The sequence below is a fragment of the Dermacentor andersoni genome, chromosome 9 (genome assembly GCF_023375885.2).
Source record: "Dermacentor andersoni chromosome 9, qqDerAnde1_hic_scaffold, whole genome shotgun sequence".
Lineage (NCBI taxonomy): Eukaryota > Metazoa > Arthropoda > Arachnida > Ixodida > Ixodidae > Dermacentor > Dermacentor andersoni.
Genome location: NC_092822.1, coordinates 91,288,214 through 91,305,304, shown reverse-complemented (window position 1 = coordinate 91,305,304; position 17,091 = coordinate 91,288,214).

Genomic DNA, 17,091 nt, shown 5'->3' with positions numbered 1-17,091 from the left:
AATAAGTACTCGAATGCGTGTATCTTGTTCTTCGGAGATTTCAACTATGCGAAATTTCACTGGTCTTCTGTGCAACTAGGTTCAAACCCAGCAGGTGCAAAGGACTTCCTTGACGTTTGCCTTAACTTGAACTTAATGCAATTAATAACTAAACCAACACGCGTAAGATAGGCTAATGAGAACATTTTAGATCTTATACTAACCACTCATTCCGAACATCTGTCAACCATTTACTACTTCAGCGAAATCAGTGATTATAACGTAATCCCTGCCACTTGCACTTTATTACCAGCTTACGCCGTTTTTACAAAAAGGTCATCCACCGCTATGACAAAGGCAGTTAGGCTGCAATAAGTCAAGAAGTACACAACTTTTACTAAATATTCGAATCAAGTTTTCATTAGCGCTCTGTGGAAAACAACCGGTCTCTCTTTCAGAATAAACTTAACGCGCTAGCAGAGAAGTACGTTGCAACTATAACCGTTCGCACTTACCGACATCAGCCATGGTTTAACAAAACGCTTAAAACTTTCGGAACCACAAAGAAACGTCGTTGTAGATAAAACAAAAATGAAATCGCACCCCGATGTCTGGGAAAGATACTACGAGTCTGGGCGTGTCTATTTGGATACTATCCACAGACATGAACACTCGTTTTATCATACCGACTTTCACCACATGATAACTGATAACCCGAAACAATTTTGGCACATCATTAATCCCCACAAACCCAGTACCATCAGCATCCCAAACTAAATGGCTGATCCTTTATCAGACGCTGACTGCGCTAACGTTTGTAACACAACATTTTCTTCAGTTTTCACCATGTAATCCAATACGCCTTTTCAATTCATTTCTGCTCCTGCCATGTTAGAAATGGCTGCCATCATTTTTTTCATTAAACGGTATCTGCAGCCTAATAGAAGACCTGAACATGCCATCGTCTGCTGGCTCAGGCAAAGTTACTTCAAAACTCCTAAAAACACTAAGATTATTTCTGTTTCCTTTTTAACCTTGGTGTTTTCCCGGTCATTAACAACAGGTAACCTACCCATCGAATTGAAAGTGGGCAAGGTCGTTCCGGTGTACAAATCATGTTATAGGAACTCGCCTCTAAACTACTGCCTGATTTCCATAACAAGCCTCCCTTGCAAAATCATGAAACATGTCATTTTCTCACAATTATTGAACTTTCTCGACTCAAACAATTTTTTTTTCATTGATAACCACACGGTTTCCGCAAGGCATTTTTTTGCGAAACCCAGTTGGCCATCTTTCTTCATGATGTGCATTCAAATCTCGATGCTAATACACAGACCGACGCAATTTTCCTCGATTTCGCAAAAGCCTTTGTCAAAGTAGCTCATCAACGCCTGCTTCTAAAACTTTCACAGCTGAATATTTACCCTAACATTATAATATAGATAACAGGATTTGTTACTAATCGCTCTCAGTTTGCGCGAATCAATAATAGTAGTTCTAACCCGCTTCCTGTAACATCAGGCGTTCCACAGGATCACAGGATCAAAACTAAAACAGGATCACAGGATTCGACAGGATCAAAACAACTAAAAGAAACAGGGCCGTCATCTGCATCGCACAAGGAAGCCACGAGAGAGAGAGAGAATAAACATTTTTATTCGGTGAATGAAGCTTTGGAGAGGCGTCCTCATTCCAGAATGCCTTGAGCTCGGGCCGCGTCCTGGGCCCTCGCAATCAGCCGTTGCTGATCCTCGAGGTCGGAGCTGGCCAAGGCTCTCTCGCAAAGCTCGTTAGTGGGGTAAGGGTTTTGAGGATTTAATGGTGCCGCTCTACAACCCCCTACTATGTGCCTGAGGGACCCGGGCTCTGCGCAGAAGCGGCATTGCGGAGAGAATTGTGTAGGGGCTATCAGGTGATTTCTGGTTGGGTGAGGGAGTGTATTAACCTGTAGAGCTCGGAGGAATTGCTCCTGCTCTCTAGGTAGTGACTTGTGTGGGGGTGCATATGTTTTGCGGGTTAGCTTGTAGTGTTGTGTGCTGTCTTGGTACGAAACTAGAGGGTGCATGCGCTCGGGTTCAGATTCCTCGGCGTCGGCTCGGTGGGTCATATTTCGAGCCACGTGGTTGGCGACCTCGTTGCCAGGAATGCCTTGATGAGCTGGCGCCCAGATGATCATGAGTGATCTGGTTGGCGGCTTTTGATTGATGATCCGGAGCGTAGTAGTATGAATTCTTCCGCTAGTAAAGTTGCGGCACGCCTGTTGGGAGTCGATCACATGCTGCTGCGATGTTCTTTATTGACGCCTACGGTGGCTGTTGTGGCTGCGCATCGGGGGTAAGAAGCAGCGTCCGTGTAGGCTGTAGAGGGTAAAGTCCCGTATCGCTTGTGTGTGGCCAGAGCGCGTGCCTCTCTTCGCTCTGCGTGGTGCACTGGGTGCATATTGCGAGGTAGAGGACGTACGTGATGTTGCTCCGGATGGCATGGCGTAAGCTCACAGTCTGAGGCGGCGGATGGCTCAGAGGGCAGAGAGCCCCAGGCGTAAAAGAATGGACCTCCCTGTTTCCGTAACCGCCAGCCTTGTTCACTGACTGGATAAATGTGCCTCGATCAGCTCCTCGGCCATGTTGTGCACACATAGTCGTAGTGGGCGTTCTGTGGACGTACTGATCGGCAGGCCCATCGCCTGCTTATATGCCTTTCTGATCATTGTGTTGATTTTCCTGAGTTCCGTCGCGTTGAGTAGTGCGTATGGAAAAGCGTAAGTTATTCGAGACGCGACAAAAGCTTGGACAAGCCGAAGCGTGTCCGCCTCCCCCATGCCTCTTGTCTTGGTTGTTATTCGCCGGATCATGTGGGTAACTTTGGCTGCTGTATTCTGAAGCTTTTGAATTAATATTGTGTTGTTGCGATCCGACTGGAAAACCATTCCCAATATCTTTACCCTCTGAGATGGAACGATGGTGTGTCCCTCCAGTTGTATGTTGATAGTGGGCGAGTCGGACCTGTTCTTCTTTCGCGGTGAGACCAGAAGTAGCTCCGATTTTTGGGGGGCGCAGTTGAGCCCGCATAACTTAGCATAGTCGCTCACCACGTCTGCAGCTTCCTGCAAGCGGTTCTCCATTTCCCCGATGGACCCTGTGGACGACCAGATGGTAATGTCGTCGGCATATAGGCCATGCAGGATCCCTGGAATGTTATCGAGGAGCGGCGGTAGGCCTATTAGGGCGATATTGAAAAGGAGAGGAGATAACACTGCGCCCTGTGGTGTGCCGCGCCCGCCTAGTACGAAGGGGTTTGTAGCTTTGTCCCCGACCTTTAGGATGGCTGTTCTATCTGAGAGGAAATCTCTGATATAGGAGTACGTCCTGGCCCCACAGCCCAGCGCGTTTAGCCTCTGTAATATCGCTGTATGCTTGACGTTATCGAACGCCCCTATAAGATCTAAGGCGAGGATAGCCGTGGGGGAGTTGCGTGTCGCTGGTAGAATCACCTCCGCTTTCAGCTGAAGTGGGATGTCTTGAGTTGAGAGATGTTGACGGAATCCTATCATCGTTGTTGGAAGTTTCCCCGAGTCCTCCAGGAATGATTGTAGCCGGTTGAGAACGATGTGCTCTAGGAGCTTTCCTACACACGAAGTGAGGGAGATCGGTCGTAAGTTCTCAATAGCTGGTGGCTTGCCTGGCTTCGGTATCAGACGAACGTCGGCCATTTTCCAGTTCTCGGGAAGGTTTCCTTTCCCCCATACTTCGTTAAGATGAGCGCTAAGCTCTAGTAGCGAGGGACTGTCAAGATTTGCAAGTGCCTTATTGGTAATTTGGTCCATTCCCGGGGCTGTGTGGCGTCTCAATCCCATTATCGCCGCTGTTACTTCATGTAGAAGAATGTCTTCATCTAGGAGCTCGTTAGAGGTGCCGGTGTAGGGTGGCAGAGGCTCCAATGGTTGTGTGGGGAAGTACTGGGCTTTAAGAGTCAAAAGGAGGTCCGCCTCGTTTCCAGGAAACTGGTGAATACCTCGGCCCATATTGTGGTGGGATTCCGTTTTGCTGCTGGCCGGGTTGATTAAATACCTCAATAACGTCCACGTCTTGGAAGTACTCAGTCTTCCTCTCAAGCTGTCGCAGAGGAATAGCCAATTCTCTCGGCATAGCGTGGTAGCGTATTCCGCAGCCTCTTGTGTGAGTAGTGCTATTCGCCTCTTGAGCTTGCGATTAATTCTTTGCCTTTTCCAACGCTTCAGCAGGCTACGCCGGGCTTCCCACGTGTGGAGCAAGCAAGCGTCGATGTTCGGAGTGGTGGTGGATGTTTCAAGCATTTTTGTGTGCGCCTTCACGTCCTGGTGAAGCTGAGTGATCCAGTCCTTAATTGACTGAAGCTGTTGGCTCTGTTCGTTCGCAGCTCTTTCTTCTCTTACCTCCCGCAGCCTGGTCCAATCAGTGAGGCGAGCAGTGCCTATCCTGGCTTTGTATTCGAGCCCATGGAGAGTGGTGGCTAGCAGCGCGTGGTCACTCCCTAGGTACTCATTCAGATTCGTCCAGCAAGCTTGGGGGATACCTCTGGTGAGGGTTAAGTCGGGGTTCGTGTCTCTATGAACACTTGTGCCGAGCCTCGTGCTATTCCTTGGATCATTGACGAGTGTAAGATCCATGTCCTCAATAACATTGTGAAGCATGTTTCCCCTGGGGTTGGTGTACGTATAACCCCAAAGGGGGTGGGCTGCATTAAAGTCGCCCACTATTAGAAGCCTATGGTTGCCTGCTGCGTGCGTGGCTTGCTCCAAAACAAGCCTGAGGACCAATGGTGCGCTTTTCGGCCGACAGTAGACGTTTAGAACAAACATGGGACCCTTCTTCTTTATTGCCTGTGGGATAATTTCGAGCAGAATGGCAAGCGGTTCGGATTGCTGGAGATGGTGTTCAACGGCCACTAGCTTCTTATTGACCGGGGTGTGAAGGCTGTCGCCTGTATCGGTGCCATACGTGACGTATCCGGGTAGACGTACGTGTGTGTTCGTTTCTTGCAGTGCGATGATTTCAGGTGGTCTTGTTGATGTAGCGATGTATTGTATCAGTGATCCATACTTGTTCTTGTAGCCACGGCAATTCCACTGCCACACCGTGGTTTCGCCTGGGGAGCCCCCACGCTTACTGCATATATGTTGAGGAGGAGCCATCTTGGTTAGCAAGGGGTGGTGATGCGTGCACAAGATGGGGTTCTGGGGAGCCCAGAGAATCTGGCAATTCTGGTAGGGTCTGATAAGCTGTTTTCTTGGGGCGCCGGCTTTGACGAGCTTCCAGTGCTAGTACGCGTTCCTCTAGTCTCATGATGCGTTCCGCCAACTGAGTGTTAGAGTATTGTTGTTGAGTGGCGAATTGTTGTTGTTGTGCCGCTGACTGTTGTATAGCTGTGAGTTCTTGCTGCATAGTAGCTTTTAGTGATGTCTGAAGGCTCTGAATTACCTTGGCTACTACCTATTCTACCTTCTGGAGAGTGGCATATTGGACGGGTATGACTCCCTGCGGTGCAGTGTGCTGCGCGGTTGCTCATTGCGGCGTCGGATTTGAAGTGACTGTGTGAGCTGGCTGCTCTTCCCTTTTCCGCTTCTCCGGGGGTGGGGTTGAAGTGTTTTGTGTAGGTGTAGTGCCATTTCTTCGAAGCAATTCAACTTGATGTGCTACGAATTCTGCGTGTACGCTAGTGATTTCTGCTTTGAGTGTTGCGTTTTCTTCAGTGAGACGCCTAATCTGGGCGTATGCCTGTGCCAGCTCTGTGTCAACAGGGGGGGGGGGGGACGAGCTTTGGGAGAAACAACCTGTGCCCAGCTCAACTGCTGCGTGACCTGCGATGCTCCCTTGCTTCCCCTCCTGCCGCTTGCGGAGCGACCAGGGCTCGAGGTCCTGCCTTGGGATGGCGTCCGTCGTCGCGAAGAGGTCCTACGCCTGGAACAGGAACCGGAACCCGGCCTGGAACTGCTCCTCCCTTGGACAGCTCCGCGTCATTTCGGGGACCGCGACTTGCGTGATGCTGAGCGCTCGCCCCGTGGCCTCGGAGACGAGGAGCCTGCTCTCAGGGCCTGTTGCGGTTTCCGGTGGTTGGCGGGTGGCAGGAACCTGTTGGGGCAGGTTTTCGCTGCCGTCGGGTGATTCCCGCCGCACAGAGAGCACCGAGGGTGGCACTCGTGCTGCTCCGTTGCTAGCGAAGTGCCGCACTCTCTGCACTTGGGTGTGGTGGGGGGCCGCGGGCAAACGTCCTCTCTGTGGCCAGTCTCGTTGCAGGTTCGGCAATGTGGCACGGTTCTCTTGTAGAAGTAGCACCGCAGAAGGCCGGAAAATTCGATGTAGTATGGTACTGTATTTCCCAGGAATGTGATTACCATGGTGGTTGTGTTTCCCAGTCTTCTACATGTTAGCGCCTCGTATCCGGGAGATTCAATGCCTTTAAGTAACATTTCAGGAGTGGTGCTGTGATCGATGTTGTATATTACCCCTTTGCAAGAGTTATCGGGTGAAATTCTGTATGATGCAATATCATACGTTGTTGCATCAATTGTAATTTTTTGCATCTTGCTTAGTGCTGAGGCCGTAGCTTCTGAGGCAGTGCTCAGAACAAGGATGTTTTGGTCTTCGTCGATGCGTATTTTGAATCCGGTGGAGCCGATTTGTAGCTTTGCCTCATTTGTGACGGCGTTTACTAACTTCCCTGGGCTCACCTTGTTGAGCTGCAGGCCGTTCCGTGGACGAACCGCCAACTTGTAATCATCGGCAGGAAGGGGGGGTAATCAGGGCTTGCGCATCGCTGGTCGGCTTTGGCGGAGAACGGGCTTCGGTGGCGTTCGGGAAAGTTGGGGCGTGGATGAGCGTGTCTGCAGCCGACGACGATGGGCACGACTCGTGACATTGTTCCAAGGCTCATTGTCTTCTTCGTTCTCCTCAGCGGCCGGAAGAAGTCCTTGGGATTCGCGAATTTCCATGTCCTCGTCCTACCCCGGTAGACGGTTGGTGGGCTTTGTCGGCGTCGGTATTGAGCAGCGCGTTCGCCATCTGCAGTGGTGCGGCGGCCGAAGCCTTTGCTAGGCCTCACCACTAGTGAAGTGGGTTTAGCGGGGCGGCCGCGCTTCCAAACTTGATGTGGCCGTAAAATGCAAAATATAGCACTTACACCCTCAAGTTCGGTGTTCACGTGCTCTGGCTGACGCACAGAGCAAGAAACATTTAGGAGTGCAAACTCCGCTGTTTGCGGCGACCAGAAAAGGTCACAAGCCCCCGGAGCTGTTATCGTGCTCGTGCCGCCTGGCGGCCTGGAAACAAATTACCGCCGTTGAGAGCGCACCTGCCCGGGCGCTGCATCTTTTTTTCCGCGGCGGCTTCTACGACGCGCCGCATGGCGCCGCCACTGTATATGGCCCCGTCGGCGCATACAACAATTGTGGCTTTATCTGGTCGCCGGCGCTCGCTCGCGCTGATGGGAGTTTCACCTCCTAAATGTCTTCCTCCGTGGGCTGACGTCAGGCACACGATACAGAATAACTTCTAAGTTACGCACCCAAGATACGCCAGTTCCGTTGTCGAAAGAGAAACTGAGGCTTCACTGATACAATCATCACCACGCTTCTTGATCTCAAGCGCTTCCAATATCTCCCTTGTCAGTTGATCATCAGCTCTGTTCAAAACACAAATTCTATCAAAATCTTGAATGCACTTGTCAGCCTTACAATGCGCACTTATATGACGGAGAGCTGGTTTTCGATCTATATCGATGCTCATGCATTCTGTCATTCAGACATCTGCCAATTTGGCCTACATATGATGAACCACACGACAAGGGAACCATATAAGCTACTTTCCTTACGCATCCGACATGTTACTGCCCATGTTTTTTGTCACTCTGCACTTGTATGCATGAGATGCCTTTTCCTTTTTCTTTACATATATAAAGCCACTAGAGATAAGGCATCAAATATGCATATTAGAAATTTGATCCATGCTGCTTGTAAGCTTTCCAAACAATATAGCTTTAAATGGTGTGATCAAATATGAATCAAGTGTTGTGTGCAAAAAGTGTGTGCATAAGTGGTTAACTTCATGTAGCAAGGAATGGAAGCTTAAGCAGTGAGTGTAAAATTCATTAGGGTTGGCATAAAAGCAATATGTATGTATAGCGCTTATCTTATGCAGATATATACTTATAAGCTGTTCCCAAGGGGAGTATTCATTTGGAAGCAAATATTTTAAATTGCTGATAAAAAACTTAGTGATATCGAACAATTGCATTCTCTCTTGCTAGCCCTGGTGGCCAATCTGTTGCCACCTTAATACTTAACATACCTAATTTAACATTTCAACAATGTGCAAAACATTACCAAAGTGCACAAAATTAAGTAGTAACCTGGCAGGCATGCTCCCTCTCTCCCCTATGGCAGCAAACAAGGATCTTCGACTTGAGACTGTTTGTTACTGTCAGCATCATACACGCATGTTCTATTTTGATTGCTGTACATATAAAAAATAAGCTCACACAGGATGCACATAATGCATGAAGTATTGCAAGCTCTGCTCAGTATATTTGAGTTAGTTGTGAGTGGGCTGCATGTTGTTTATGTATTTATGCAGTAACAACCTAGCTAGCTGATGCACAGCCATATTTTAGGAAAACGAAAAATGCATAACATAAAGAGCTGGCCACTGCATGTATTTACTTAAAAGCAAACCGAGATTACCAAATGCAGCTGAGCAGTAAGTTCAGTGACCTCTTGTGGTGTGAAAAGGTTGATGTAGTTAGTAGTTGTGCGTTTGTCTTTCTTAATTAGTAGCCTTTTTAACATGCACACGATAATAAAATCAAGGCTCATATGGCGGAAGGCAGGGCTATACAAAAAATGAGGAAACATTTATTGCCATTTTATTATTTGCATAACAGACCAGCGAATAGTTCCTTAGGTTCAGTTTTGTGAATAATGCATAAGGTGCTATGCGTAAAACTGAAAGATTGTTGTGCTCCATTATCACTTGACTATTCGGGTAGCCAAATGAATGATAACTTCATTAGCGAGCACAGAAATTGGCAGTTAAGAGGCCACAGTGGCTCAGCCTCTGTGCCAAATGTAAGATTGTTCCAGAAGAAAGCACGCATACTGGTGAATTGGGTATGTATTCGCATCTACTATTCAAATCCACACATCACAAGTAATCTTTCATTCATTGACGCATTGATCACCATTGTACAGACCTTGTTATATAACTGTTATATAACTGCGCAGTGTGTGTGCAGTTATATAACTTGGCAATTCAAAGCTGGGGTTGTTCAGTACACTGAAAGCAACTTTGCGTAAATACTAGATAATATGATGATCTTACATATAGGTCACCTTAGTATTACGAGTCGCTTTGTTTAATAATTGTTTACTGGTATGCCTGGACTATGCGGTACCACTGGACAATGCTGTATTCCTGCAAGTGTACTAGAACAACTTCGCTATGCATAAATATCTCTCTACATCGCGCCTAAATTAAGATGGCGCAGATTTGCTGTCAGAATGTGCTTATAAGCATAACTGGCGACCATTCAAAAATGTGTTTGAAATGTAAGGGTGGATACTCAGCTTTGCAGGTGTGGCATTTTACATTTATTGTACAAGGTCACATCGATGGACTGGAAGGGCACCACAAAATGCTCGTGTTGTGACCTCGCAGTCACAACACAAGTAGTTTTCCGCGGTTTTTAGCTATAAACATGTGAAGCAATCTGTAAGTTCAAAACTCTATCAAGTAAACTGAGACACCATGAAAAGCAAGATAACGTTAAGGTGTACACATATTTTTGTCAATTCAGCTCTTTGTGATGCAGGTCAAATATATATGTGTGCTATTTGTAGTGGACAACAGCATTAATTTTACATTTAGAGCTCAGAATGTTGAATGGATAAGATTTTAATGTGTCACACATACATATGGTGCCTTGTCCAATGCTTTGCACAGAGATAGTTATGTTTGGCACAAATTGAGTAGCACATTCATAAGTGATTACAACATACAAAATTCGCTTTGCATCTCTCCTTTGATACTCTACCCTCCGACACAGAAGTACAGACTGGAATTTTTCTTTATGTCAATATTCAAAACGCAAACAGATTTTCGGCAACACATGTTTAAATCTTGCACACATGGCACTTATTGCATATTTTGAATGTGCATTCGTTGCCGGTGGTATATTTTCTAATGTGAAAATAGTTTGTTCGGCACCATTATTTTACCTGTATATTTTTGAACTCACCCATAAGTTCTCTGCTCTACTTGTGCATACCTCCTTCAGTAGTATTATATGTTATGTGGCTTCACTAGGGCAGTAAATTTTGTGAAAGCTGTTAATTCATAATATAGGACGCTTATTAAAGAAAACGAGAAAGGTGTAGACAAAGTATTCATGACAAACCAGCTGATATGGCGGCACTATTCTACATGTTTTCCCTTGTGGTAGCACAAGTGTTCCCGTTTGTGCTGCCGAATGGTAGTATGGCTCGCGAAGGTTTGGGTAATTCACATTTGAAGGGATGAGTAACTTTTACATAGTGCGACATCATCCTCTGCCTATATCAATGACTTAACTATACGTGGCAGGTTTAGCTGTGTCACTATTGGTGTAGCTGAAGTGATGTATCACACATAGTTTCCGCACTCTACCCGATTGGCAAAACACATGCAGGAATTGGTCTTTGAGCTATTGGTTCCGTGGTGGCTTTCCACTAAACTGACTGTTGAAGATGCAAATTTTACTTCATCGAAAGACCCATGCGAAACTGAGCCGAGAACTCATGACGCTAAATACAGTCACCATGTATGACTGAAGAACAACATGTGACAGAACGATGAGCACTGGAATTCATTTCACTAGTACAGAAATAACTGCAGCTGCATTCAGTATTTCACCGCTGGTATACTAAACACAAACTTTTATATGAGTTGTTTGGATGGCATAATCAAGCGGATCCCTCTTATTAATAAGCGATGGCAAAAGCTAATTAAAAAGCTGCTGCACTGCTCTAAAATATGCATTCTCACATGCAGTGGGTACAGTCCATAAATTGGTTTACATACAGGTATGAATTGTTCTAATTGTATCATGTGATAAAATTTAAATAAGACCAGCTGAATACAACATAGAACGTTTTTAATGGGGTAAAGGTGGTGCAACATGCCTGCATATTAGAAGTTGTGCCGTTTTGTTCACAAACACATGCACGTGAATGCAAGGTACACATACATTTCTGTTTTTTATTTAGGGGGTTTTACCTGCCAAAGCCACTTTCTGATTAGGAGGCATGCCGTGGTGGAGGACTCCGGAAATTTCGACCACCTGGCATTTGTGTTTACGTGTTACTATGTGCCTCAAATGAGCAGCACAACCTATACCACAAGACTAAAAGACAAATAACTTTTTTTTGCGTACCAGTCTAATTCCTATAGCTACGCAGTGCTTTTTTTATATGCAGCAACTCAACTCCGTGCATAAGTGAAGCTGAAGTTCCTAAGCTAAGCTAGACATGGGTGTCATGTCCAGAATATGAAAAAATAAAGTGACTATGTATATGGGCCTAAAACTGATCGTTTGACAATACCTTATCAGGCTGGGTAGTAAATTTGTGTCACAAAAGAAAAATTCAGCAAACTCACAAAGCAGTATGGCTAGCATAATATAGGGAGCAGACACTCTGCCGTCAGAGTCACTTGAAAATTTTGTCAGCAGTTCGTCCTCACTGGCTGGCTTCGATCACATAACTAATACTGACATAATTGTGAAAATTTGTGTTCAGGGTAAACTCATGCCAGCCAATAGGCATGTTTTATATTGTGATAGCAGCTGGCTTGTCTGGGGCAATGCACTGTGGCAGCAGCTGACTTGTCTGGGGCAATGCACTGTGGCCATGAACATGCTAAAGAATGACATGAGGCGAGGCCCCCCTTTCCATAGTCTGGCAGCGCAGCTGAAAACGGTTCAGTTAACGAGTGCAACCATGGCCTGTGCAACATAAAGATCAGTGACATAGCCACTTACAGCGTCCAACATCCTTCACCCAGAATGATAGCAACAGTAAATTTACCGATAGATGAAAGTGCACTGGAAAAACATTTAATGGACATACTTTGCAGGCCTAAGTTAGTCTAATGCACATTATTTGCTAATGACTGCTGGCAGAGTGAACACGAGGAAAGATAATAAAGCCCTTATTAGGCACATAATATTGGTAGTTGGGCCATTGATCACTTTAAACTGAAGGATCCTGCCATAACAGGTGAACCGAACCAGATAAATAGGCTGGACATACAAAGTAACAGCAAACTTTCGCTCACCCAATTCTGCCTGAATTAGTACGTGACCATAGCTAGCCAGTGAGGAATAACTCTAGGCACAATCTCTTTCACACAGTTCTGCTGGCTGCTAGCAGAATATTATATAACACCATACCTGTGACACTTACTTACTTGTTACTACTCGTCCTACGTGTTCATTTTTACATTCATATTGCTTTTTGTCAGCAAACGTAAAATTTTTGCCTAATAAGAAGGAGGTATCCAGTTCTTTCCTATAACATATTCATCTAGCATGCCACTGGTGTCTTCACAAACAGACTCTGTGCTTAATCACTAGTCGAAAACAAGCAGCACGGAATTTAGGCTATGTAAGCCGCTTGTATTACAAGATATAAAGCAATTTACTCCGTGAAATCTAGACATTCTCGCCACTGCCCACATGATAAAATGCAAGGCTGCCCAAAATTTTCTTTCATGACAGTGCTGTCATGTGCGCGCGCATTTCAGGACAGCGCTGTACGTCTTGACACACGTTGCTATTATGATGTTCCCTGCACTCCACCACAGTAGAACCACCCTAAAAAGTACAGTAACAACTTCTGAAACAAACGATACATGCACGGAGCATAAAGGCCGGTGTGATAGGACTTATCTACAAGGGTACGACATATGAAAACGCGATAGGCAACACTTCTGCACAGTTCACTTCTGAGCACACGCACATCGCGTAGAACGAGCACTTCTACACCCAGTAATACTACCACACATCGAACATATATATCAAGACCTGTAGCTTGCGAACACACTTCATACCAGCACGAACACAGCTAGAACGTCACGGTCACCACGGCGCATCGCCGCAGTTAAAACGGCTCACACACTGGATGGCAGCGATAACGAGGCAATAAAAATTTATCATTACTGATCGTACACTTACTTCTGAAAGTTGCGAGGACTGGAGTTCACCACTTCGCCGCCACAAACCGCATACACAATCGCATAAGCTAGGTGCGCCGATCGGACACTATTTATTTCGCCACGCCCTGAACCACGCCACGCCCTGCTCAGAATGCACGTGTATATGAAGCACACATGTACACATGTATGTGAATGCACACGCGAAGCATGGTACAAAAAGTGACGAAGTCGATGGCTTCAAATATTTGTTCCGATGCTCTCGTGAACACAACACACACTTCCTGCGCTCCGTTTGTTTCTATCAGCGATCGCGCGGACTGATGAGCCGTGGAAGTATACACCGGCTTGCTACCTTCGATGACTATCTCCGTAGGTGCCAGATAACTTTAGTAAAAATCACTAGAAAAATAGTCTGTTTCTAGCTTATACAGCTTAACTTAGGACTCGCGTTCCCGCTTCGCCTAGCTTCGAGCAAGCGCCATGTTTGCTGTGATAACGCCCGACACCGTCGGCCCCGGCCCAGCCAATGAGAGACGAGCAGCTGTGCGGACGGGAAAGTTGCAACTGCTCGTCCCTCTCCACTAGAGAGCCATCAGCGCGCGGGCGAACGAGGGCGGAACGGATGGGCGGATTGATCACGCTTGGGCCCTAAGCGCATTCGCCCTTTAGCAGACTTGCACTGGTCGTGTGGCCACTGACGACGTCATATGCGCCATAGAACTCATCATCCTTGTGTGTTCATGACGTTATGCTCCTCTAGGATGTTCTATAGCGCCACAATGCCGTTATTCGTTGCGCATCAGCCGAACTAGAACTCTCTCCGCACTTGTTTAGCCCCTCAGTAACAATTCCGCGCTTTAGGGGCACTACTTGTCCAGTCCTACACCCTCAATCCTCGAACGTGCCAACGCTCGCGCCCATGCCTTGCAGCGGAATCTCAGACGCTGTTGCAGTACAACCTCCATCTGACCGCTTTCTAACTCAGACAGGCCTGCTGTACTCTTTTACGACAGTGCACATCACAAAGGGCTACAGCACAATCTTTGTTTGCAACACGTTTGCATATCCTGTGCTGCTGCTCCCAGAAAAAAGTCTTGGTGATGTAGATGCAATCCAAGGCATTCAAGTTATGGACGTGGCCAACGACTACTACTGTGCTAGTTCCAGTGCGCTCAGTACTTTTATATGTGTCGCTCTCGTCCATTGGGGTGTTCGCGTCTTCGATTGCTGAGGACGTTGCAATGACCCAACGGTCTCAGCTTTCGTTCCTTTTGAAAGAATTTCGCTTTTGTTTCAATGTAGGGCTATCTTCCCTTGGACGGACGCCGGCTGTTACACATCGCATCGATACTGGCCCGCAAGCGCCTTTGCGGCAATGTCCATATCGTGTATCTCCTGCATAACGTCGTAGAATCAACTAACATGTTGACATGCTGCGCCTCGAGGGGATACCACCTTGCAACAGTACAGGGATATCCGTTGTCATCCTAGACACGAAGAAAAATAGTTCCGTGCGGTTCCGTTCCAACTACCACCTCCTCAACATGATCACTCGCAAGGACGGCTACCCTCTCCCACGCATAGGCGACACTGGGCAATCAACAAGGAGCCGAATTCTTTTCAATTTTAGATTGGCCCTCAAGGTATTGGCAAGTACCCATGGCAGACCCCGATCGTACGAAAACAGCTTTTGTCACACCTGATGGCTTTTACGGATTTAACTTAATCCCTTTTGACTTTGTAATACGCCGGTAACTTTTGAGCCATGATCTACACAATTCCATGAGGCGTTATCTGGCAAACGTGCTTGTACTATCTCGACGACGTTCTTATGCTTGCTCCTGACTTCATCACGCACGTCCAATGAATCCGGTCTGTTTAAAAGCATGTAACAAACGCTGGCCTACAACTGAACCTCAAGCAGTACAGATTTGCCGCTCCGCAGCTGACAAGTCTAGGTTACGGCGTATCCAAGGAGGGAATTCTCCGCAATTAGCCAAACTTCGGGCCATCATTGAATTCACAACGCCAGCTTCCATTAAAGATATACGCAGTTTCGTCGGTCTGTGCTCTTACTTCAGACGTTTCATTCGCAATTTCGCCGCCATCATATCGCGCCTGACCAAGCTACTTAGAAGCAACGGGCTTCTTACTTCGTTGGCGTCCGAGTACGATGAGGCCTTTACAAAGCTGCGTCGTTTGCTAATGTCTCCACCAATTTTACGCCATAAGGATCTGACAGCCCCAACAGAGGTGCACACAGATGCCAGCGGTGTTGGCCTCGCCTCTGTTTTCATCCAGCGCAAACGAGGGTTTGTATAAATGTAGCGCTTTATTCAAGACGTGCGCTTAAGGAAGCTCATATAAATTACACTGTGACAGAAAAAGTATACCTGGCCATCATCAAGGCTTTCACCAAGTTCAGTCCTTATATATATGACCGTCGTTTTGATGGAGTTACGTATCATCACGCATAATGTTGGCTGTCATCCTTGAATGATCGCTCAGTCCATCTTGCCCGATGGGCAGGACTACAATATCCGCGTGCTGTACTGCACCTGACGCCATCATTCTGACGACAACGCCCTCTCACTCTCTTCCTTGCCTGACGAACGACAATGTCTCCTGCTCACTATCTCACATTGCCGTTTCTTCGCTCGGTCTTGCCACCATCGCATCTGAACAGCGCAAGGACCATTGGAGATCCTCCATTACAGGCTTGCTTTCTGACCTGGCCTCCATTAGATCCTCCATTGGAAATCCTCCATTACAGGCTTGCTTTCTGGCAACTGACCTCAAGCGCCCATGCGGTTGTAGTCGTAACCGCCGTTGGACTCCTCCTTCTGAATTGCTATCGCCGTCGTCGCTGCCGCGGCTGCTGGCCGGCGCCGAGGAACCACTGTCACAGACCGAGACTTCGCCCTCTTCGTGCTCGGACGGCGCCTGCTAGCCCCTCTTGGTCTCGGCTTCGCTACCCGACGAGCAATTCTTCCGAGCCGTTTTCTTCGACAGCATGCCTTTGAGTGCCTTGGCGGCTCTTTTACTGTCAACGGTCCAGTCACGACTGGACCACTGAGAATGGCCCAGTCGGAGTCGCGACGACGCGTCGTCGCTCTCCGACGGCTCCGAGTCGCTGGACGCGGTAGCGCCGCCGGGTTTGGAGTCATGCGTGGTATGCGTGCCTAGAAAATGTGTCGCGTTGATGCAGTAATCGAGCCGGCAAGTCTCTTCTCCTACGATGTCGCCGGGAGCTTCAGTAGCCAGTAGGTGACTGCTTCGCCCCAGTGTTCCATGCCACATCGGATGACGGTGACAGAGAGAGCTGTGGGAAACGTGCCTGAGAGAACACGAGAGCTGTAGCTCGTGCCATGGAGATGGTGACGTACCAGGCAAAGCAGGCGTAGCTAGAGGCCGTGGAATGCGGGCACCGCCCGCCTTAACCAAGATCACGGTCTGTCCCGGAACGCAGCCGGTGTCCCACGTTGGGCACCACTGTGGAAACGGCATTGTCCGTCCAACCACACCGGTAAACCCAGTCCTAGCCGGCCGCGCGCAAGAGCGCCCAGCCGAGCCTCGAGTCGCCGCTCGCACACACGAGTCGCTTAGCCCTCCACTTCTTGAGATTATATACATAAATTCATGAAAAGTTCTGTAGGTCCGGTGCATACGTAGTTGAAGAAACGAAGGGGCACACCCAAAACGTTCAATTATTAAACAGGCAATTTTCGTAAGTGTGCCCCTTCTTTTCTTCAACTATATATATATATATATATATATATATATATATATATATATATTGTGTTCGCGAATAGCGCAAGCCACCAACCCTTTCTTTTACCTATTTCACTTACTGATAAATTGAGTGGATGATTGACTGCATAATTTATTG